Source organism: Populus nigra, chromosome 3 (genome assembly GCF_951802175.1).
Source record: "Populus nigra chromosome 3, ddPopNigr1.1, whole genome shotgun sequence".
Taxonomy (NCBI): Eukaryota; Viridiplantae; Streptophyta; class Magnoliopsida; order Malpighiales; family Salicaceae; genus Populus; species Populus nigra.
This window is the reverse complement of record NC_084854.1, coordinates 11,451,880-11,475,446: the sequence shown is the minus strand read 5'-3', so window position 1 is coordinate 11,475,446 and position 23,567 is coordinate 11,451,880. Positions and strand designations below refer to the sequence as shown.

At 34.7% G+C, this 23,567-nt stretch overlaps 1 pseudogene; it reads right to left on the bottom strand.

The window, feature by feature from the left end:
* Nucleotides 1-22,439: 22,439 nt before the first annotated feature.
* Nucleotides 22,440-23,567, bottom strand: LOC133689407 (E3 ubiquitin-protein ligase ATL42-like; annotated as a pseudogene).

The window sequence follows — 23,567 nt, the reverse complement described above, 5'->3', positions numbered from 1 at the left end:
GACTCAATGAAAAAAGACCTTCATAAACTCCTGCAAATATTTGAGTCTAATCTAAAAGTCAGATCAAAAGTTATGGTCTTTTGAGCCGCTATTATGGCCTAGCGTGTCCAAACCTCCTCTTCATCGAGTAGTCATTCTATAGCTACTCTAAGAAAAAAGACCTCCAAGAACTCCTGGAAAAGTTTGAGCGCGATCCAACAGTCAGATCAAAAGTTCTGGAGCCTTTGAACCGTTATTCTGGTTTGGCGCGTCCAGACCTGCTCTTCAACGAGTAGCGATTCCATGGCTATTCAATGGAAACAGACATTCGAGAACTCCTGGAAAAATGTGAGCGCGATCCAACGGTCGGATCAACAGTTATGGCCCTTTTAAGCCATTATTCTAGTGTGGCATGATTAATACTTAAAAGTGCATTTTTATCAAGGTTTTATATCATCATTTTGCACTTGAAGTATCAATAACTCCTTAACTAGAGCATGTTTTATAATAACAAGTCTGATAATATAAGATAGCTTTAATTTATGGTAAATAATCATTTTAAATGTAGGCATATCTCACAATTCAAAGCATTGATTGATGTGATTAACTATTGAAAGTGAAAGGACAAAGAAAAGGTTAAGCTTAGAAAGGAGATACCGATTTAATTCAAATAGGAACATTGTTCAGTTATTGGGTCATATCTAGAGTTGTAGCTCTTGGATTTCAGTTTGATTTATATGGATAGAAAGCTAAGAAATAGGCTTACAATGTTCATGATTGGAAGACCCAAATCTACCGTTTTCAAATTCAAAGTTTGGCCACAAAAGAGAAGTTAGAATCTGTTCTGCAATCCAGCCCAAACACTGCTCAGAATTTTACCCATATCTAAAGTTTTAGAAGGCAACATGATGTCAAATTTGGTGGGTGGAAGGATAAGACAATTTCCAACTTCTTTTATGAAGACAACCTGCTCAAATTCTGATATTACAAATGACATTTCATCCAGAAAAGAGCTTGAGGGCTATCCACCACGTCCACCAGAAGCACTACTCAGTATTTTAGCCATATCTCCAGCTCTAGTGATCCCAATTCTCTGAAATTTTATAGGTGGAAAGACATGATGATTTCCAACAACTTTCATGAGGGACACTTTGCCCAGCCAAAATGCTTGAGTGTTGTTGTCCACCAAGTCTACTAAATCAATAGTTGGCCATTACATCAATAATCAATTACCAATTGAATAGTTCTGAATTTTAGCCTATAAAAGGAGGCATTTGCCATTCATTTAGGAATCTTGGTTCTTCAGATCAAGATCTTGCTCTTGCTCTCTTTCTTTGTAATGTTCAAGTTTTATTCCATGTTATATTTTTCTTAATCTCTAGTTTATGCTTTTCATTTCCTTTACTATACTTAGTTAACTTATATCATGTTTATGTTCTTATATTATTTATTTATGTTTTTCTTCTTCATAATGTCTAGCTAAGTTAATTATGTTAAGGTGAAAAGGTTTCACTAATGATGTTAGAATATGTATAAATAAACTCAACATGGACTTTAATGTTTATATCCAAGAAAGTTTGCTATTAACATGTCTTATCATTTTTATCTTATTAATTCTTAATTCCTTGCTTGTTAAATGGTTAATCTAGATTTATGTTGTATAACACTTGGTACATCAAATACTTAATCCTTCTTAGTCTTCGGTCGACATCGTTGTTATGAGAGAAATTTGATTTGTTGTCAACATAAGTTAGCATCATGAATACCTGATAAAATTTATAAGTGTGGTATTGCGTAAATAAAATGATTAATACGATCATGTTGATAATTTATAAAGATTTTATACTTTACTTATCTCTAATAATATTAGAGGATCCTCTAACCTTGACATTTGTTTTTATCATTGTTTAATCTTCACATTAATCTTACATCTCAAAGTCCTCTTTAACTCATCATCATCATCATCATCATCATCATCATCATCGTTGTTGTTGTTCTTATTATTATTATTATTATTTATAATTTATATAGTTCACCTCCCTGTGGTTCGATGATGCAACCATATCTTTTGATAGTTTCACCCACATTTAACTAGTGTTTTGCCTATATTATATATATAAAATGCCTTGATATTCTTTGTTTTATGTTTTGAAGGAACTTTTGGATGAAAGATGCAAAAAGGAGTAAATTGGAGATAATTGGCAGATTTGCACTTTAGTCGATGTTTTGTGCAGAGCGTGAGCTATAGAGGTTGAAATGAAGTGATTCTAGTGGCATTAAAAAGCTAACATCCATACCTTTCTGGAAATCTAAGGCAAGAAAATAAAATAAGGAAGAGCATGGAAATCGCAGCCTTCAAGTCAAATCTTGCAATCTGCCAGTATTGACCTTCAACCATTCCGACTTGAATATCTGGAGGTAAAGAAGTTCAATTGATGCAAACTTAATTGTTTTGGCTGTCTGACTCAAATTCCTATAAACACTCCAAATTTCAAGCCAAAAAAGATTTCATATGAGGGAGATATGATTTTTCAAAGATGACAACTTAATTCTACCAGCAAACAGGTTTCATGAAGAAATAAGTCCAAATTATGTTCCGAAGCATCTAAACCGATATCCAAGTTTTTATTTAAGCAATTTAGCTCCTCTAAGTCAAAGCTTGAAGATTTCATGCAAGGCTATTTCTCATTTTTTAGGAAAATAGTTATTGAAGTACTTAAATGTAAATAATCTATTTAAGGGAGGACTATTTTGTAAAATCAAGACTAGGGTTTCCTAGGATATAAAAAGAATGAGAAAAGAGAAGAGGGGCAGCCAACAAAGAGAAGAAAAACTCCCCCCTCCTCTAAGAAACTAGAAATTATGCTAAAAACTTTTTCTTGGTTGCAAGGACACGGAAACCTTCAGATTTCAAGAACTGTGAGATTTATTTTACCTTTTGTTTTTAGTTTAAATGATGAATATGTTTGTTCTTCTATGCTTATTTTTCCTGTGATTGTTTATTTTAATTGCTAGAGCGGACTCTTAAGTTATTATTGTAGACAATCTATTGCTAAGTTTGATATCAAAACCAGAGTTGTGGTATATGAACTTGTGAAGTAACTGAGTTTAATAATTATGGCGGATCTTTGTTATTAATCTTAGGGAGAACATTCAATCAAATCAAACATAGACTCCAGACAGTTATGTTTTCTTGATTAATCAACTTATCTAGTTCTTAAGGCTGCCATTGAATTAAATTACTAGTGCGAACACTGTGGTTGTTTGATGGTTAAGGTTAGTTATATGGCGGATCCGTTAACTAACCAATGTTAAGAAGAGATAAATATTCAGAATATAAATTGATGTTTCGTTTCCATGATCAGTTCTGATTTCTGTAGGTGGATGTGTGCTTACAACCAAGGTTTGTTCTCTTGATAATTTTCTGATTTTATTAAATTTTGTTTTATAGTTTTCTATTTTCTTTTGCTTTAGCCTAGATAACGTCCAAACCCCCCCCCCCCAAATTGCATATCATCTAGCATAAAAATCTGACTTGAATATTTCTCGTGGGATCGACCCCTTGCTTGCTCTATATTATCTTGTATGTTGTGTTTGAAGCGAGGGTAATTAATTTGTACGACCGCAACATCGCAACAAATTTTGGCGTCGTTGCAGGGGAAGTTGTCTTAGTTGATTCTTGTGTTGTTATTTTTATTTGCTATGATTGTTATTTATTTTTCTAAAAAAAAAGAGAAACAGAATTTTTGCTTGCTGCGGTACTGTTCATTTACAGCAGCAGTACTGTTCAAAACAGATTTTTTGGTGGAATTAGATATCATCCTTTTGTTTCCTGAAGGGAAACGATGTTCTAAACAGGACTAGTGGCATGCCACTAGCCCCATCCTATCAAGGCCAAATTCCTCTGTTTTCTAGGGTTTTAGGTAGTTTTAGTTTTCTAGCGTAGGATTTTCGTACAATTTACATTGTTTTCGATCTCTTGTGTGGATGGTTTTTGTTGAGTTTTCTTGACAATTTATGCCTATAACCCATTCTACTAATCAGATTCAAGTGCAAGTGGATCTCGAATTAGAAAACACTTTACATGGGTTACAAAAGGAAGTTCACGTCAACACCATGGCTGTTGAACAATAACAAACACTCAAGGAGCTTGCTGCTCCTAATGTGGAAAATCAACCATTATGCATCAACATTGATAATAATGTAAACTTCGAGCTCAAATCTGGTTTTATACATTTGCTACCAACATTCAATGGTCTTGCAGGTGAAGATCCTCATACTCATCTCAAGGAGTTCCATATGGTTTGCGTTGGCATGAAATCAAATGGAGTTGACGAAGAACAGGTGAAGTTGAAAGCTTTCCCTTTCTCTTTAAAAGGGGGCAGCAAAGACATGGTTTTCTCTATTCTTCCAAGTTTCATTGGAACTTAGAATGCTATGAAGAAGATTTTCCTTGAAAAGTATTTCCTAGCATCTCAAGTTGCCAATATAAATCTCATGGAGAGACACTTTTCGAGTATTGGGAAAGATTTGAGCAACTGTGCATTCAATGCCCTCATCATCAAATACCCAATCAACTGCTCATTCAATATTTCTATGAAGGATTGATGCCTACTGGCCATAGTATCATTAATGCTGCAAGTGGAGGGGCATTGGTAGATAAGACACCCGAGGCTGCATGTCAATTGATCTCAAACATGGCAGCCAACTCAAAACAATTTGACACGCGTGGAGACTTCGCAAACAAACAAGTAAATGAGGTAAGTATTTCTAACCTTCAAAATAAAGTTAATGATCTTACTTCTCTTGTGCATTCTTTTGGCTTGTGTAAATGTATAACAGGTGAAAGTTTGTAGCATATGTTCCTTACAAGGACATACCTCAGATATGTGCCCAACAATGCAAGAAGATTACATTGAACAAGTTCATGCAGTTGATGGAGGATTCAACGGACAGTCCTAGCGTAAATATGATCCCTTTTCCAACATGTACAATCCCAGATGGAGGGATCATCCAAACTTATGTTATGGGAACCCACCTCAACAAGGCAATCAAGGCCGACAGTTCCATCCCCATGGATTTCAGCCCCAACAGAATTATCAAGCAAGACCACCCCCTCCATTCACAAACTCCAATGTTATAGGGTCATCATCCAGTGATGATCTTCATGAGATGATGAAAACTTTGGCTTCTAACACTGTGACCTTGCAACAAAATGTCATGTCTTTTCAACAGGAAACAAGGTCAAGTATTCACAACTTGGAGAAGCAAATGGGGCAAGTAGCTTCAAGTGTGGGGAAATTGGAAGCACAAATAAATGGAAAATTGCCCTCCCAAGCATTGAATCCAATAGAGAATGTTAGTGTGATCATGCTGCGAAGTGGGAAAGAACTTGAAGAGAAAAGGTTGAAACAAATTGAGATGGAGGAAGAAGAAGAGATAGAAACCGAATTGAGTACAAAGAAGGAACATCCTCCTCCTCTACAAATTGAAACATCGACCAACACTCCAAAGGTAACTCCTCAATCAATGACTTCCAGTTTTAAAACAATTCCACCCTTTCCAATGAGTTCTTCTAGGTCAAAGTAAGAGGATAAAGAAAAAGAGATTTTAGAGGTTTTCAAGAAAGTAGAACTCAACATTCCTTTGCTTGATGCTATCAAACAAATTCCCAAGTATGCCAAATTTTTTAAGGAGTTGTGTACTACCAAGAGAGCTTTCAAACTAAAAGGTCATGAAATGGTAAGTATGGGTGAAGCTGTATCTACTGTTATTCAAAAGAATATGCCTTTGAAGCAAAAAGACCCAGGTGCGTTTACTATCCCATGTGTTATTGGTAATGCTAGTTTCAAAAGGGCCTTGTGCGATTTAGGTGCATCCATTAGTGTTATGCCTAAACATGTTTATGATTCTCTTAGTCTTGAGCCTTTGAATAAAACTAGCATTGTAATACAATTTGCGGATCGTAGTTTTGTTTACCCACTTGGTGTGACAGAAGATGTCCTAGTCAAGATTGATAGTTTGGTCATTCCATGCAACTTTTATATTCTTGATATGGAACTTGATTCTTGTGATTCATCAAATAGCACTCCTATATTGTTTGGGAGACCATTCTTGAAAACTGCCAATACAAAAATTGATTGTGGTAAGGATACTTTGTTTATGAAGATAGGAGATGAAAAAATTGAATTTAATTTTCATGATGCAATGACATATCCTTATAGCAATGTTTATTCTATCACATGTTATGACCAAGTTTATAAGTGTGTGCAGCAAGTTTGTGATTTTGATAGTGAGGATGGATTAAGCGTAGCTTTGAGCTATGGCTATGATTTTACCAAGATAGAAGAGATAGAGAGGCATATATGTGTTCCCCAAAACGTGCATGAATTAGCATTGGCTTTGCAAGCTTTGCAAACTGTTCCCCATGATGCAGGAGTCATTCACCCCATCATGGACAGTGAATGGGTGGCACCTATCCTTTTGGTGCCCAAAAAGATTGGAATTACGTTGGAAGAAATATAAAATGATGCTTATGAGAATGCAAAGATTTATAAAGAAAAGACTAAGAGTCTCCATGACCGAATGATTACAAGAAAAGAGTTTAATGTTGGAGACAAAGTCCTTCATCATTCGCGTTTGAAACTTTTTCCTGGAAAGTTGCGCTCTTGTTGGATTGGACTCTTTGTGTTGTTTCTAATGTTTTTCCTTATAGTGTAGTTGAAATTACAAGTTTAGAAACCAACAAAGTACTCAAGGTCAATGGGTATCGCTTGAAACCTTTCTATGAAGGTTGGATGACAGAACTCACCGCTTCTGCAGAGTTAGTTGAACCAATTTATGAAGAATGAGCATGCAACATGTCGAGCCAATGACATAGAACAAAAGTGTTTACTGGGAGGCAACCCGGCAAAAACAAAAAAAATAGATTTGCTTTCTTTTTTCCTTATCTTTTATTTTTTGCATTTTACTTTATTTTTGTCATTCTCCTATGTTCCTTTTCTTTTATTTCAACATTGAGGGCAATGTCGTTTTTTAAGTGTGGGGGTATTGGGAGAATGTTGGTTTTTTTATTTTGATTTTCTTTGTTGTTCTAAAAAAGAAACAAATTTCTATGTTTGATTTTTTGAACTCCTATTGGTTTATGAGAATGTGAGTATTATATATGAGAATTAATTGAGATAGATGAAGATATAAATCAAATGAAGGAGTGTGCATGTAAGTTTTAAGGTTTAATTAGTTTAGGGATTGACTTTGAGAATATGTCATGTTAACTTTATAGTGTTATACCAATGCAAGCTTTTGAGCCTTCAACATTATATTCTTTGATTGTGCCTTTTTTCAATGATATGTATCTCTAGAACTTGCTTCATATCTTGTTGAGATTACATTCACATTACATATATACATGAAGATGATAAAGGCATTAGGAATTTTAACCACTTGAGCCAAAAAGCCAACCTAAAGCATATTATCCTTAGTGAGCCCCTTTTGAGCTTGTTTATCTTTTCTTTGTTTTATCCATGTATAAGCCTTAACTTTTTATATGTTTTCCTTTTCCTTGGCCAAGGATTAGTAAAGCATATACTTATGATATCTCATGGAATTATGGTTGGAAATTATGTGAAAAGAAAGAAGAAGTGATGCTTGATGAAAAGATGGACAAAGTTGCCAAAGGTAAAAAAAATAAGGAAAAAAAAGGTGTTCCTTTATGTTCTTAAGATTTTATGTTGAAAAAGCTTGAAATGAAAAGAAGTTAAGCATTGGTGATTAAAGATGGAAAATTTATGTGCTTTGATGGAATATCTTGTTTGAAATATTATTTTTCAGAATGCTCTACTTTCTTTGGTTTGAACCTTTTCTTTTACTCTCTTTTACCTCACCTTAACCTTAGCCCCATTACAACCAGAAAATAAGACCTTTTGATTCATGCATTGTTTGTAATATGTTAGTAATGGAGATGAGATTGAAGAGCAAGCTTATGGTAGAACATATTCATTGATTGAATTTGAGAGATTTAAACACATAAGCCTTAAACACGTGAGTGTTGAAGTGTATATCAATGAGAGGACCTATCACTTTGGCATGACATAGATTTCATTTAAATCCCGACGATTAATTGAGTTTTGAAGTTTGCATGTAAATAAATTCATGAATATTTATACTCTTTATCCTTAATTGTGTTCTTGTTTATAATGTATATATTCTTGGATATTGATGGGAGATTAGAAGATTAGTCATAGTGATTTAATTTAATTTAACTTCAATTTGATTTTACCTATCCTTTCTTGAGGACGAGTAAGAGCTAAGTGTGGGGGTATTTGATGCAACCATATTATTTGATAGTTTCACCCACATTTAACTAGTGTTTTGCCTATGTTTTATATATAAAATGCCTTGATATTCTTTGTTTTATGTTTTGAACGCACTTTTGGATGAAAGATGCAAAAAGGAGTAAATTGGAGATAATTGGCAGATTTGACCTTCAGTCGATGTTTTGTGCAAATCATGAGCTCTAGAGGTTGAAATGAAGTGATTCCAATGGCATTAAAAAGCTAACATCCATACCTTTTTGGAAATTTAAGGCAAGAAAATAAAATAAAGCAGAGCATGGAAATCGCAGCCTTCAAAGTCAAATCTCGCAATCTGCCAGTGTTGACCTTCGGCCATTCCTACTTGAATATCTGGAGCTACAGAAGTTCAATTGATACAAACTCAATTTTTTTGGGTTTTTGACTCAAATTCCTATAAACGCTCCAAATTTCAGCCAACAACGATTTCATATGAGGGAGATATTATTTTTCAAAGATGACAACTAAATTCTACCAGCAAACAGGTTTCGTGAAGAAACAAGTCCAAATTATATTCCAAAGCATCTAAACTGATATCCAAGTTTTTATTTCAGCAATTTAGCTCCTCTAAGTCAAAGCTTGAAGATTTCATGCAAGGCTATTTCTCCTTTTTTAGGAAAATAGTTATTGAAGTATTTAAATGTAAACAGTCTACTTAATGGAGGACTATTTTGTAAAATAGAGACTAGGGTTTCCTAGGATATAAAAAGAATGAGAGAAGAGAAGGGGGGCAACTAGCCAAGAGGAGAAAAACTCCCCCCTCCTCTAAGAGAACTTGAAATTATGCATTTATCCTTTTTTTTATTAGTTGTTCAACAAACATGCAAGGCCACATACTTTTTCTTGGTTGCAAGGACACAGAAACTGATTAGTACTTAAAAGTGCATTTTTATCAAGGTTTTATATCATCATTTTGCACTTGAAGTATCAATAACTCCTTAACTAGAGCATGTTTTATAATAACAAGTCTGATAATATAAGATAGCTTTTAATTTATGATAAATGCTCATTTTAAATGCAGGCATATCTCACAATTCAAAGGATTGATTGATGTGATTAACTATTGAAAGTGAAAGGACAAAGAAAAGGCAAAGCTTAGAAAGGAGATACCGATTCATTTCAAATTCGAACACTGTTCAGTTATTGGGTCATATCTGGAGCTATAGATCTTGGATTTAAGTTTAATTTATATGGATAGAAAGATAAGAAATAGGTCTACAATGTTCATGAATAGTGGAAGACCCAAATCTGCCGTTTTTAAATCCAAAGTTTGGCCACAAAAGAGAAGTTAGAATCTGTCCTGCAATCCAACCCAAACACTGCTCAGAATGTTATCCATATCTGGAGTTCTAGAAGGCATAAAGATGTGAAATTTGATGGGTGGAAGGAAAAGACAATTTACTACAACTTTCATGTAGAAGACCTTCTCAAATTCTAATGGAAACAATGACATTTCATCAAGACAAGAGCTTGAGGGCTATCCAACACGTCCACCAACAGCACTATTCAGTATTTTAGCCATATCTTGAGCTCTAGTGATCCAAATGCTCTGAAAATTTATGGGTGGAAAGATAAGATGATTTACAACAACGTTCATGGGGAACACTTTGCCAAATTCTGATTGCATCAATGTCAATTTATCCAACCAAAATGCTTGAGTGCTGCTGTCCACCAAGTCCACTAAATCAATAGTTGGCCACTACATCAATAATCAATTACCAAATGAATAGTTCTGAATTTTAGCCTATAAAAGGAGGCATTTACCATTCATTTAGGAATCTTGGTTCTTGATATTAAGATCATGTTCTTGCTCTCTCTTTATATTTTTGTAATACTTAAGTTTTGCTTTCATTAATCTCTTGTTCATGCTTTTCATTTCCTTTACTATACTTAGTTAACTTATATCATATTTATGTTCTTATATTGTTTATTTATGTTTTTCTTCTTCATAATGTTTAGCTAAGTTAATTATGTCAAGGTGAAAAGGTTTCACTAATGGTGTTAGGATAAGTATAATATAAACTCAACATGGACTTTAATGTTTATATCCAAGAAAGTTTGCTATTAACATGTCTTATCATTTTTATCTTATTAATTCTTAATACCTTGCTTGTTAAATGGTTAATATAGATTTGTGTTGTATAACACTTGGTACATCAAATACTTGATCCTTCATAGTCTTCGGCCGACATCGTTATTATGAGAGGAACTTGATTTGTTGTCAACTGATTAGTACTTAAAAGTGCATTTTATCAAGGTTTTATATCATCATTTTGCACTTGAAGTATCAATAACTCCTTAACTAAAGCATGTTTTATAATAACATATCTAATTACATAAGATACCTTTAATTTATGGTAAATTTTCATCTTAAATGCAGGCCTATCATATAAATGAAAGAATTGATTGATGAGTTGAAGTGCTGAAATTGAAAGGACAAAAAGATGGCCAAACTTAGAAAAGAGATGCTGGTGCAGTCCAAACTGGAACACTGTTCGGTAATTGGGTCATATCTGGAGCTGTAGATCTTGGATTTAGGTCCATTTTATATGGATGGAAAGATAAGACATAGGCCTACAACTTTCATGGGGAGCCCAGGATTTAACAAGGCTGTTTGCAAGTCCAAATTGTAGCAACAAAGAAGAAGTCCGAATCTGTGCTGCAGCCCAGACACTGTTCAGTGTTCAGCCCATATCTCGAGTTCTAGAAGTTCAAATGATCTCAAATTTTTACCCTGGAAAGATGAGACAATTGTCTAGAACTTTCATGATTCAAGTTTGTTCAAATTATGACGTCATCAATGACGTTTTTGGCAGACAAGAAGATAAGAATTGTCACCAAGTCAAGATGTGGCCACCCACTCATCAATTAGTCAACAAATCAATAGTTCCGAATTTTGGCCTATAAAAGGAGGCATTTGCCATGTATTTAGGCATCTTGGTGTTGAGATCAAGATCATGCTCTTGCTTTCTCTCTTTATATTTTGTAATGCTTAAGTTTTGCTTATATTAATCTCTTGCTTATGCTTTTCATTTCCTTTCCTTGTTTATTTATGTTTCTTTCTTTCATTATGTCTAGCTAAATTAATTATGTCAAGGTGAAAAGGGTACACTAATGGTGTAAGAATAAGTATAATATAAACTTAACATGGACCTTAATGTTGGATACTAACATGCTTTATATTTGTTATCTTGTTCACTTTTAATACTTTGCTTGTTAAATGGTTAATCTAGATTTATGTTGTATAACACTTGGTACAACAAATACTTGGCACTTTCATAGCCCATACTGTATGGTATAACCGACACCTGAGCTATGAAAGGAACTTGATTTGTTGTTAACATAAGTTATAATCATGAATGCCTGAAAACATTTACAAGTATTAGCATTATTCGAATAAGATAACTAATGTAATCATGTTAACAATTTATAATCTGATTGGAACCTCCTTTGTGTGTGGTTTCCAATTGAATAATAAGGGTTTATACTATACTTGTTTGAAGTACCATTAGTGGATCCTCTAACCTTGACATTTGTTGTTATCATTGTTTAATCCTTACGTTAATCTTTCATCTCAAAGTTCTCATCAACTTCTTCCTCTTCTTCTTCACTATTATTATTATTATTATTATTATTGTTACTATTGTTGTAGTATTATTGTTGCTTATAATTTATACAAGTAACCTCCCTGTGGTTCGACCCCGGTCTTGCCGGGTTATTTATTACTTCGACACTCCTGCACTTGGAAAAAGACATCAATCTTTTGGTCGTGTCATCAACATAAGTTAGCATCATGAATACCTAATAAAATTTATAAGTATGGTGTTACGTAAATAAGATGATTAATATGATTATGTTGATAATTTATAAAGAGTTTATACTTTACTTATCTCTAATACTATTAGTGGATCCTCTAACCTTGACATTTGTTTTTATCATTGTTTAATCTTTACATTTATCTTACATCTCAAAGTCCTCTTTAACTCAGCATCACCATCACCATCATCATCATCATTGTTGTTGTTGTTCTTATTATTATTATTATTATTATTATTATTATTTATAATTTATATAATACACCTCCCTGTGGTTCGACCCCGGTCTTGCTGGGTTATTTATTACTTTGACACTCCTGCACTTGAGATAAGACATCAACTCTTTGATCGTGTCAGAAACCTTCGGATTTCAAGAACTGTGAGATTTATTTTACCTTTTCTTTTCAATTTATATGATGAATATGTTTGTTCTCCTATGCTTATTTTTCCTGTGATTGTTTATTTTAATTGCTAGAGCGGACTCTAAGTTATTATTGTAGACAATCTATTGCTAAGTTTGATATCAAAATCGGAGTTGTGGTATATGAACTTGTGAAGTAACTGAGTTTAATAATTATGGCGGATCTTTGTTATTAATCTTAGGGAGAACATTCAATCAAATCAAACATAGACTGCGGACAGTTATGTTTTCTTGATTAATCAACTTATCTAGTTCTTAAAGCTGTTATTGAATTAAATTACTAGTGTGGACACTGTGGTTATTTGATGGTTAGGGTTAGTTATACGGTGAATCTTTTAACTAACCAATGTTAAGAAGAGATAAATTTTTAGAATATAAATTGATGTTTCATTTCCATGATCAGTTCTGATTTCTGTAGGTGGATGTGTGCTTGCAACCAAGGTTTGTTCTCTTGATAATTTTCTGATTTTATTAAATTTTGTTTGATAGTTTTCTGTTTTCTTTTGCTTTAGCCTAGATAACATCTAACCCCCCCAAATTGCATATCATGTAGCATAAAAATCTGACTTGAATCTTCCTCATGGGATCAACCCCTTGCTTGCTCTATATTATCTTGTGTGTTGTGTTTGAAGCTAGGGTAATTAATTTGCTAATAGGGAGATCAAACAAAACTTGGAGAAAACAGTGAACCCTAATAGGACAGACTGGTCTTTAAGACTTAATGATGCACTTTGGGCTTATCGAACTGCTTATAAAACATCATTAGGTATGTCACCTTATAGACTAGTCAATGAAAAACCTTATCACTTGCCTGTGGAACTTGAACATAAAGCTTATTGGGCTATTAAAGCTTTCAATTCAAATCTTGATGATGCTAGTCAACTACGAAAATTACAAATAAATGAGCTTGAGGAAATAAGAAATGATGGATATGAAAGTTCAAGAACTCATAAAGTAAGAATCAAAGAGTTTCATGACAAGAAAATATTGAGAAAAACATTTAATGTTGGTCAAAAAGTCTTGCTTTATAATTCTCAACTCCATTTATTTCCTGGAAAACTAAGATCAAGATGGAGCGATCCTTTTATTGTGAAACATGTGTATCCATATGGAGCCTGTGATATCGAGAATCCAAAGAATGGAATGTTTTCAAGGTAAATGGACATCGTTTGAAAGTTTACTATGACAATTTTTCAGTTGAAAATGACTCTATTGAATTAGGTGCTCTTGTATATAAAGATTGATTTTTTTTTCTCACATTGTTTTTGTGTTTCTTTTTGATGTGACCTTTGTTTTGCTAGTTTCTCTCACCCCGGTCAAATGGCGGATAATGGTACTCCGTGACTCTTAAGTCAGTTCTTTCAGTTTCCTATGATAACTAATATCTGTGTATATATTTGTGCAATTCTTTGCTCTTTCTCCCATCTTTGCATCTCTTTTCCACTTCTCATCTAAAAAAAATGGACATCGCTCTTAAAAATTTGAAAAAGTATTTTCCCGCTCGGCCTCAGAATGCAATTACAAAACTTTTCCATGCTAGGTGTGAAAGATTGAGATTGTTAATGAACCATGGAATTCCTAAAGATATTCGCTGGTTAATTGAAGCAAAGGTCTGATTATCAGGTGAGTCCTCCAATTCTTTCATTTCATACATGCCTAGTACAGGTAAAAACACTTTTGCGAAGAAAAATCATGCAAAATGATTGAAAGTCTATCACAGATGTGCCCAATGGACTTGTAATGCAAAATGTTGTTCTTTAGGAATCGTATCTATAAACCATGAAGATAAAATACAGTTCATTAAGGATGGCCTAAGTAAGTGGTCTTTAGATAATCTTCTATTGACTCTTGAGGCGCACCCTAGTGGAGATGTGCATCGTGCAATTCATGATTTATGGCCACAATTCCATAAAGAACATGCTCAACATAGTCTTGGGAATTTGACTAAAAAAGATCCTGTTTGCCAGTTTTTAAGAAAACTAGATGGGAAGCTTGTCCTCGACCCATAGAGGGCATTTAAGCCGTTCTTGGACGTAAAACCAAGGGAAGATATGAGCCACAATCACAACTGCTTGTACATACACATGTTTTCAAGAGAGAGAGAGAGAGATTCCAGCTGGCCTACATATAGGTGGTATGATTGCATTTTTAATTTCTCATCTATAAAATCTTCTCTTCCTTCCCTTCATTTCTACTCAACCCACACATTCAACAGATATCGAAGTGTGTAGAAATGGCAGGTTCCTCAAGTCATCAAATAAGAAATATTTGTGTTTTCGGTGGATCCAGTCCTGGGAAAGAAAACGAGTTTTTAGAATCAACAAATCATCTTGGTCAGGTATTAGCTGAGAGAAAGATTCATTTAGTGTATGAAGAAGGCAGCCTTAGGTTAATAGGGGGTGTGTCAATAGCTGTATTTTTTGGAGGCAGTCAAGTTTTGGGGGTCGTCCCCAAAGCTTTAGCAAAAGGGGACATCATTGGAAAAACAATTGGAGAGGAACTACAGGTTTCCACAATGTCTAATCGATTGAATGCAATGTTTAACCATGCTGACGCCTTTATTGCCTTACCAGGTAGTCTGGGCACATTGGAATAGATCTTTCATATTTCCTCTTGGGCCCAACTGCACATTCACCATAAACCTATAGGTTTGTTAAATGTTAAGGGTTTCTATGATAAATTGTTGTCTTTTCTTGATCAAGTTGTGGAACAGAAATTTCTAACATCTTCGGCACGACAAATCATAATCTCTGCTGCTACTGCTGAACAATTGATTAATCAACTACCAACTACAATCTTTCATCCCTATAATTGATCCCTCCATGAGTTGTATAAATTGGTCAGTTAAGGAAAGCCGTAAAAAGCTTAGATTGGATTTGAGCCTTCGTTTATGAAACCTTGTGTCTTTTGGTTTTATTAATAACATATTATTTTGTTTTGTTATTTCTTATATTTGTTTAAGTGTGTTTCAGGTTTGTCAGTGTTCGTTGTTTCAGGTGATGTCTTCTATACTCTATCTTTCTACCTTAGGACATTGAGAACAATGTCTTGTTTTGGTTGGGGGGAATGGGTAGTAGATACTTAAAAAAAAATTAACTAACTGTGTTTTCTGTTTGCATCATGAATACCTGATAAAATTTATAAGTATGGTATTCCGTAAATAAGATGATTAATATGATCATGTTGATAATTTATAAAGAATTTATACTTTACTTATCTCTAATAATATTAGTGGATCCTCTAACCTTGACATTTGTTTTTATCATTATTTAATCTTCACATTAATCTTACATCTCAAAGTCCTTTTTAACTCATCATCACTATCACCATCATCATCATTGTTGTTGTTGTTGTTATTTATATTTTATATAGTTCACCTCTCTGTGGTTCGACCACAATCCTGCCGGGTTATTTATTACTTTGACACTCCTGCACTTGGGATAAGACATCAACTCTTTGATCGTGTCATGGCACGTCTAGACCTCCTCTTCACCGAGTAGCGATTCCATAGCTACTCCAAGGTAAATGACCTTCGGAAAAACCTGTAAAAATAGCGATTCCATAGCTACTCCATAGATACTTCAAGGAAAAAGACAACAAATGACCTTTGGAAACTCTAATAAAAATGTGGGGGCAATCCAATGATTGGATCAAAAGTTATGATCTTTTTTAACTATTACTCTACTATTACGAGCCTAGACCTCTTCTTCACCCAATATCGATTAGATAGTTATTCCAAGGAAAATAACTTCCGAAAACTCCTATAAAAATTTAAGCTCGATTCAAACAATTGGATCAAAAGTTATGGACCTTTTAAGCCGTTACTCTGGTCTGGCTTGGCTAGACGTTCTCTTCATAGAGTAGTGAGTCCCTATCTACTCCAAGAAAAACGATCTCTGGAAACTCCTGTAAAAATTTGAGTGCGGTCCAACAGTCGGATGAAAAGTTGTGGCCTTTTTATATCGTTACTCTAGTCTAGCTCGGCTAAATCTCCTCTTCACTAAGTAGCAATTCCATTGCTACTCTAAGGAAAACGACCCCCGGAAACTCTTGTAAAAATTTGAGCACGATCAAACGGTGAAATCAAAAGTTATGGCCCTTTCGAGATGTTATTCTTGTCTAGTGCGACTAGATCTCCTCTCATTGAGTAGCGATTCCATAACTATCCAAGGAAAACAGCCTCCAAAAACTCCTGAAAAAATTTGGGAGCAATCCAACGGTCGAATAAAAAGTTATGGCTCTTTTGAGTCGTTACTATGGTTTGGCATGACGACACCTCCTTTTCACCGAGTAGTGATTCCATCGCTAATCCAAGGAAAACGGCCTATGGAAGCTCATCTAAAAATTTAGGTACGATCTAATAGTTGGATCAAAAGTTATGGCTATTTTGATCTATTACTATGGTTTGGATCAAAAGTAGCAATTTCATAGCTACTCCAAGGAAAACGACCTCCAGAAACTTCTATAAAAATTTGAGCGTGATCCAACGATCGGATCAAAAGCTATGGCCCTTTTCAGCTATTACTCTAGTCTGGCTCGACTAGACCTCCTTTTCACCAAGTAGCGATTCTATAGCTACTCCAAGGAAAATGGCTTCCAGAAACTTCTGTAAAAATTTAGGAGTAGTCCAACGGTCGGGTAAAAAGTTATGGGCCTTTTGAGCCGTTACTCTGGTCTAGTACGACGAGTCATCCTTTTCACTAAGTAGCGATTTCATAGCTACTCCAAGGAAAATGACCTTTAGAAACTCTTATAAAAATTTGGGAGCAATCAAACGGTCAAATCAAAATGTATGGCTCTTTTAAGCCGTTACTATGGTCTGACACGATTTGACCTCCTCTTCATTGAGTAGCGATTCCATATCTACTTTAAGGAAAATGGCCTCTAGAGACTACTATAAAAATTTAGGAGCGATCCAACAGTCGGATAAAAAATTATGTCCGTTTTGAGCCGTTACACTAGTCTGGCTCGGTTAGACCTCCTTTTCACCGTGTAGTGATTCCATAGCTACTCTAAGAAAAACGACCTTTGAAAACTACTATAAAAATTTGAGTGCGATCCAACTGTCATATCCAAAGTTATGCCCTTTTGAGCCGTTATTTTGTTATAGTGCGACCAAATCTCCTCTTCTTTTAGTAACAATTTCATAGCTACTCTAAGGAAAACGACATCTAGAAACTCATTTAAAAATTTGGGAGCGATCTGACGGTCGAATTAAAAGTTATTGCCCTTTCGAGCCGTTACTCTAGTCTGGCACGAAGAGACCTCCTTTTCATGGAGTAGTGATTCCATCACTACTTTAAGGAAAACAGCCTCTGGAAACTCATGTAAAAATTAATGAGTTATCCAACGGTCATATTAAAAGTTATAGCCCTTTTGAGTTGTTACTCTGATCTGGCACGTTTAGACCTCCTCTTCACTAAGTAGAGATTATATAGCTACTCCAAGGAAAACGACCTCCAGAAAATTCTGTAAAACTTTGAGCGTGATCCAATGGTTGGATCCAAAGTTATGGCCTTTTTAAAGCATTATTGTAGTTTGTTGTGACTTGAACTTCTCTTCACAAAGTAGCGATTCCATAGCTATTTCAAGGAAAACGATCTCCGAAAACTCTTGTAAAACTTTGAGCGCGATCCAACGGTCAGATCCAAAGTGATGACCTTTTGAATTGTTATTCTAGTTTGACGCAACCTGACCTCCTTTTCATAGAGTAGATATTCTATAGCTACTTTAAGGAAAATGGTCTCTAGAAACTCCTTTAAAAATTTAAGAGCAATCCAACAATTGGATCAAAAGTTATGGTCCTTTTGAGCAGTACTCTGGTCTGGCTCGGCTAGACCTCCTCTTCACCAAGAAAAATGGCCTCTGGAAACTTCTGTAAAAATTTGGAAGTTATCCAATGTTCGGATAAAAAGTTATGGCCCTTTTTAACAGTTACTCTGGTATGGCACACCTAGACCTCATCTTCACCAAGTAGCGATTCCATAGCTACTACAAGGAAAACAACCTTCAGAAACTCTAAAAAACATTTGAGCGTGATCTAATGGTCGGATCAAAAGTTATGGTCCGTTTGAGCAGTTACTCTAGTTTAGCACGATGAGATCTCCTTTTCACAGAGTAACGATTCCATTGCTACTCCAAGACAAATGACCTCTAGAAACTTCTGTAAAAATTTAAAAGTGATCCAATGGATCTATAATTTTCCACTCCAAAAATCATCATCTCTTCTATGGAAGTCCATTATATCTTTTCTCATGTTGTCCTTTCATTTGCTTTGACCTTTTTTTTATTCTCATCAGGTTCTTGAGGCTGTTAATTTATCGTAATGAGATTCTGATCAGGTTGTTAGGTGTGCATTTTTTTTATTGTTTTTTTTCCGAAACTTAGGCTGCTTGGTCAGCCCTTTTGCATTATATGAAATCCAAACTTCGATGTTCATGCTATGCTTTGACCCTGTTAATTTTGGCACACGCTTGCCATGTTTAGTTCGTAGACATGAATGCTCACCTCTCTAATATTGATTGCCTTTGGAATGCATTAGTCACAACATCCCTGAATTTATGGTTGATTGTTGCGGCAGTTTAAACATTTACTCTTATGTGTTGATTTGCAAATAGATGGTCTGACACGTCATGTGGTTGCACCTTCACCATCTTTGTGTCCTTTTTCCACTCATTTTTACTGATTTCTTCCCCATTTATCATACACCTGTGCATGATGTTAAAGTATTGGCTCTTTGGATGTGTCTCTGTTTCTAAACGTGTTGGATGTGTTTGTGCTTGTTTTTGAAGTTATCGGTTGGCCTGGAAAGTCACATTTTATACAAGCTGCTATTTTTAAAAATTACATCACCGCGAAACAAATGTGCTGGAGACAATACATCCCTTGCATCTTTTCCTTTTGACATTTTATTTCATCTAAGTCGCTGGCTTCTTGGCATGTTATTGGATGGCTAAACCACTGTTTAACTTCTTACTTTATCTTTGGCTTTTGCCTTTGCTTTGTGGATAAAACAAATTGGACAATCGTGAATTGGTTTGTGATACTGAATTTAATTTCATGCATTGTTATTTTAATTTGCGAACTATACTAATAAAATATTAAAGTATAGAATTTGTTGAATAGTTTAATAGTCGCTCACACAGTTTAATAGTCGCTCACACAGCATGGATTATCTATCTAGTAAAGCTAAAAATAAAGTAATTGGAGCACATAATTATAAATTAATGTGATGCAGTAACAATATTAAGCAACTTTTTGATATTGTGATAACAATTGTTTTTTATAGTGATTTTTATTTGAAAATGTATCTAAAGATTTTTTTAAAAATTTTATTTTTAACATTAGTTTATAAAAACAATTCAACAACATAAAAAGAAATTAAACAAAAAAAATTCAAAACATTTAGAAAAATACAGTCAACCATTTTTTTCAAACTCTTTCTCAAATGCCTAAATGGTGTCAAACGCTTTCCTAAATGCCTAAATGATGTCAAAATCTTTTATGCATTGTTGTAATTATGAATATCTTTGAACCTTATTGTGATATCTCACATTGGAAACAAGCGTCCCGAGCCAGGGTCTTATAAGTGCATGCTCACCTTGACTAGTGTTTTAGGGTCATGCATGGTTGCCAAAAACAAACCCGTGAGGGGGACCTAGGTGGAAGCCCTGGACATGGGTGGACTGGGAGGCCCAAAGCGGACAATATCTTGCTAGTGAGGTGGGGTGTTACATTTGGTATCAGAATCAAGGACGGCTCATCTTCAGGTGGGGGGATTGTGATATCTCACATCGGAAGCGAGCGTCCAGAGCCAGGGCTTTATAAGTGCATGCTTATCTTGACTAGTAAGACGCGTTTTGGGGCCATGCGTGGTTGCCAAAAACAAACCCGTGAGGGGGATCTGGGTGGAAGTCCTAGACATGGGTGAACTGGGAGGCCCAAAGCGGACAATATCTTACTAGTGAGGTGGGGTGTCACACTTATTTCACATCTTCACTAACATCCTTATATTTTGTTTTATAAAAAAGTCTAAATTTTTAAAAATTTAAAATATTAATACGTTATCACTAACCAAAAATCACAATTCTCAATCGCATCTAGAATCACAAACAAACCATCCTATGCATGGAAGAAAGAATTCATTATCCTTGACCTTGCAATCTATTCCAAGGATTTAAATGAAGAAATAAGTCACTTGTAGAATCTACAAGTGAGGTTAGACTTCCCATGAAAGAAAGAAAGAAAAAAAAAGATGAACAAGACCCTAGATTGCATGGACTTTGTTCACATAAGGATAACTAACAGTTCCTTGTTCATTTAGTTCCTTTTTTTCTTTCTTTAACAATGATAATAATTTTTATAGCCTCATTGACGGGACCTTTAAAGGTAAAAAAAAAAGATGGGCTTAACATTGATCATTTATTTATGAAAAGAAAAAAAAACACATATGATTTGACCTAGCAATCCGTGCTAGAGTGCATGTGAATTTAATGAAATTGAAAATAAATAAAGAGAAATTCATATGTACTGTCAAGGTTGTCAAAAACATTTTTTTAACACAACACGAAATATACAATATAAACTCAGATTGTAAACTCGAATCGTAAAATCATAAAATTACAAGAAAAATATTTTAACTAATTATATAATGACAATTTCAGTCAAGTAGTAAATAATAATATAACACAATTAAAATAAAAGTGAAATAAACAATACAAATGTTCAAACACCTTAAAATACATAATTCAAATAAAAATTCATACATGGTTTAAATAACTTAAAAATACGAAAAGAAAAAAAATAAGATTGAACAACTATGTTTTATTGATAGAGTTTCAAAACATTTCTAGAGGACAGCTGGACAGGCAACTAGTGAGATGATACAACATTCTAAGGTATATCACTAACTTCAAAAAAAATTAATAGAGACCAATACAGTGAACCCGTGACAACGAGAACAAAAACATATAAAATGACATCAATTTAATCTCATGTCACCTCACCTTCCACCTTTTTTTATGTTAATAACAAGTCCTAGAAATAATGTCCAAATATCCCACCAAGCAAGACATGTATTTCAAGTTCTCTGTTAATCTTTGTCATCTTTCTTTGTAGTTAACAAATGGTTAGTCTAAAATACAGTATTTCTCTCTGTATAAGTATTTCTATTTCTTATTTTATTCCTTTGATTCCTCACCATCTACCTCTGTCTTCCCATGGTTTCGATCCTCTGATCATGCCTTCCCGACCTAAAATACAGTATAAGGCTTTCTCATGCCCAAGATCCTCTAATGCTGGTGTTAGTTTGCTAAGATTGAAAATTTGAGATTTGGGTAACGGGAAAAGGGGAAACTGGGGAGTGGGGACTATGTAGTGGAGTGTTAGGGAACTTGGACAGGGAGGCAATAAATTTTTTAACTTTTGCGGGTTAAAACTCAAAATATTTCAAACTCGTAAAATCAATCCGATTTTATCGATTTTAACCGAGTTTGATCGATTTCAAGTTTTAACCCAATTTGATACGTTAAATACATGTTAACTCGTAAAATCATAAAATTTTAAGAGTTAACTCACGATTTTAACAACTTTATAGTGCTATTAATCAAGGGCCAGCTCACAATTCGCTCGCTACCTCAATGGAACCTTTCCCATTGGCTTATATGTATTATATGCAAATCTCACCAAAACTCAAGAACCTGAAACGTGTAGAACTTGTGGAAAGAGAAAGGAAAAAAGTAGAGAGTAAAAAAACACAGCAGCTAAAAATAAAGAAAGATTAATGTTTTTATGCATCTAAAGTCTGTCTTGTGTTTTCAGCTAGTCGAATCCTTCTCTCTATTGGCAAACCACATAACTGTTCTTCTGGCAATTGGCAACCAAAGCTGCCTCTGTCTTTCTGCTTCTATATTGCTTCCATCGGAAGAGGACTCTCTAATGGTGTTCTTGAGACCAAAATTTCTAAATCTTTGAAAAGGCAGTGATCTCAGATATTGATCTTCTGTCAGTTGAATTTATAATCCATGATGTGTGACTTGAAATCCCCTTTGATTATGATGTTGAAGGCTGACTTCGAATTGAAATTGGAGCGTTTTTGTTGATTGGACTAACCTTACTTTCAAACAATCTCTTCATTTCTATTTCTTCCTTCTTCTTCAAAACTTGCTCATCTTCTATGGCTCTATTAGTTGTTGATTCCTCGTTTTTCAAATCCAGAGAAAGGAATCTGTTGCTTGACGAATCATAGAGCATCTCTGAATTCAAGAACATCAGGTCTGAAGAACTAGCACTACTCCATCTATTCTTTAAGACAACATCAGATACAATTATCTTGTGCTTTAACTTGTTGAAGATCTTTTGATCATTACCACTACCTTCAGCTTCTTTCTTGATCAATGATTCTTCTTCCTTGTTAACTTTTCCAATTTTACTGAAGCTGCTTCCAATGCTAAATCTCGACGACCTTTGATGAATTTCCTCCCTCTGGACAAACAACTCTATGTCTGAATCGAATCTAGTTGTAGCTCTGATTGATTCCCCCAGTATTGCAAACTATTTGAATATGTTAAGATTGTTGGGTCCTCAGGGCTGACCTTGCTCCTGCAAAGAGGGCAGCTTGAATGTTTTTCAAGCCCCTGATCACGCAGTTAATGTAGAAGGCATGTTTGCATTGAGGTAGCAACCTGAGAATTTCAATATCTTCAAATTTTGAGAGGTAGACAGCACATTCAAGCCCTTCTCTTGATCCTTTAAGAGAAGAAAATCTGAAGAAAGGAAGTGACTATTACCGTCTTATTGATTCCAGAGAATTGAGATGCTGATCTAGCAGTGGAGGACCATTTTCTGAATCACCATGACCAGAACCTCCCCTGTGGCAAGATTTTTCATAGATAAGGAGGATAAAAGTTAGTGAAAACATGATGCAGAGAATTCCTATAAGAAGACTTGGTCGGAAATTGGAGACAGCATCCTGTGAAGGTCCAATCTCTTGGGTGAAGCCAT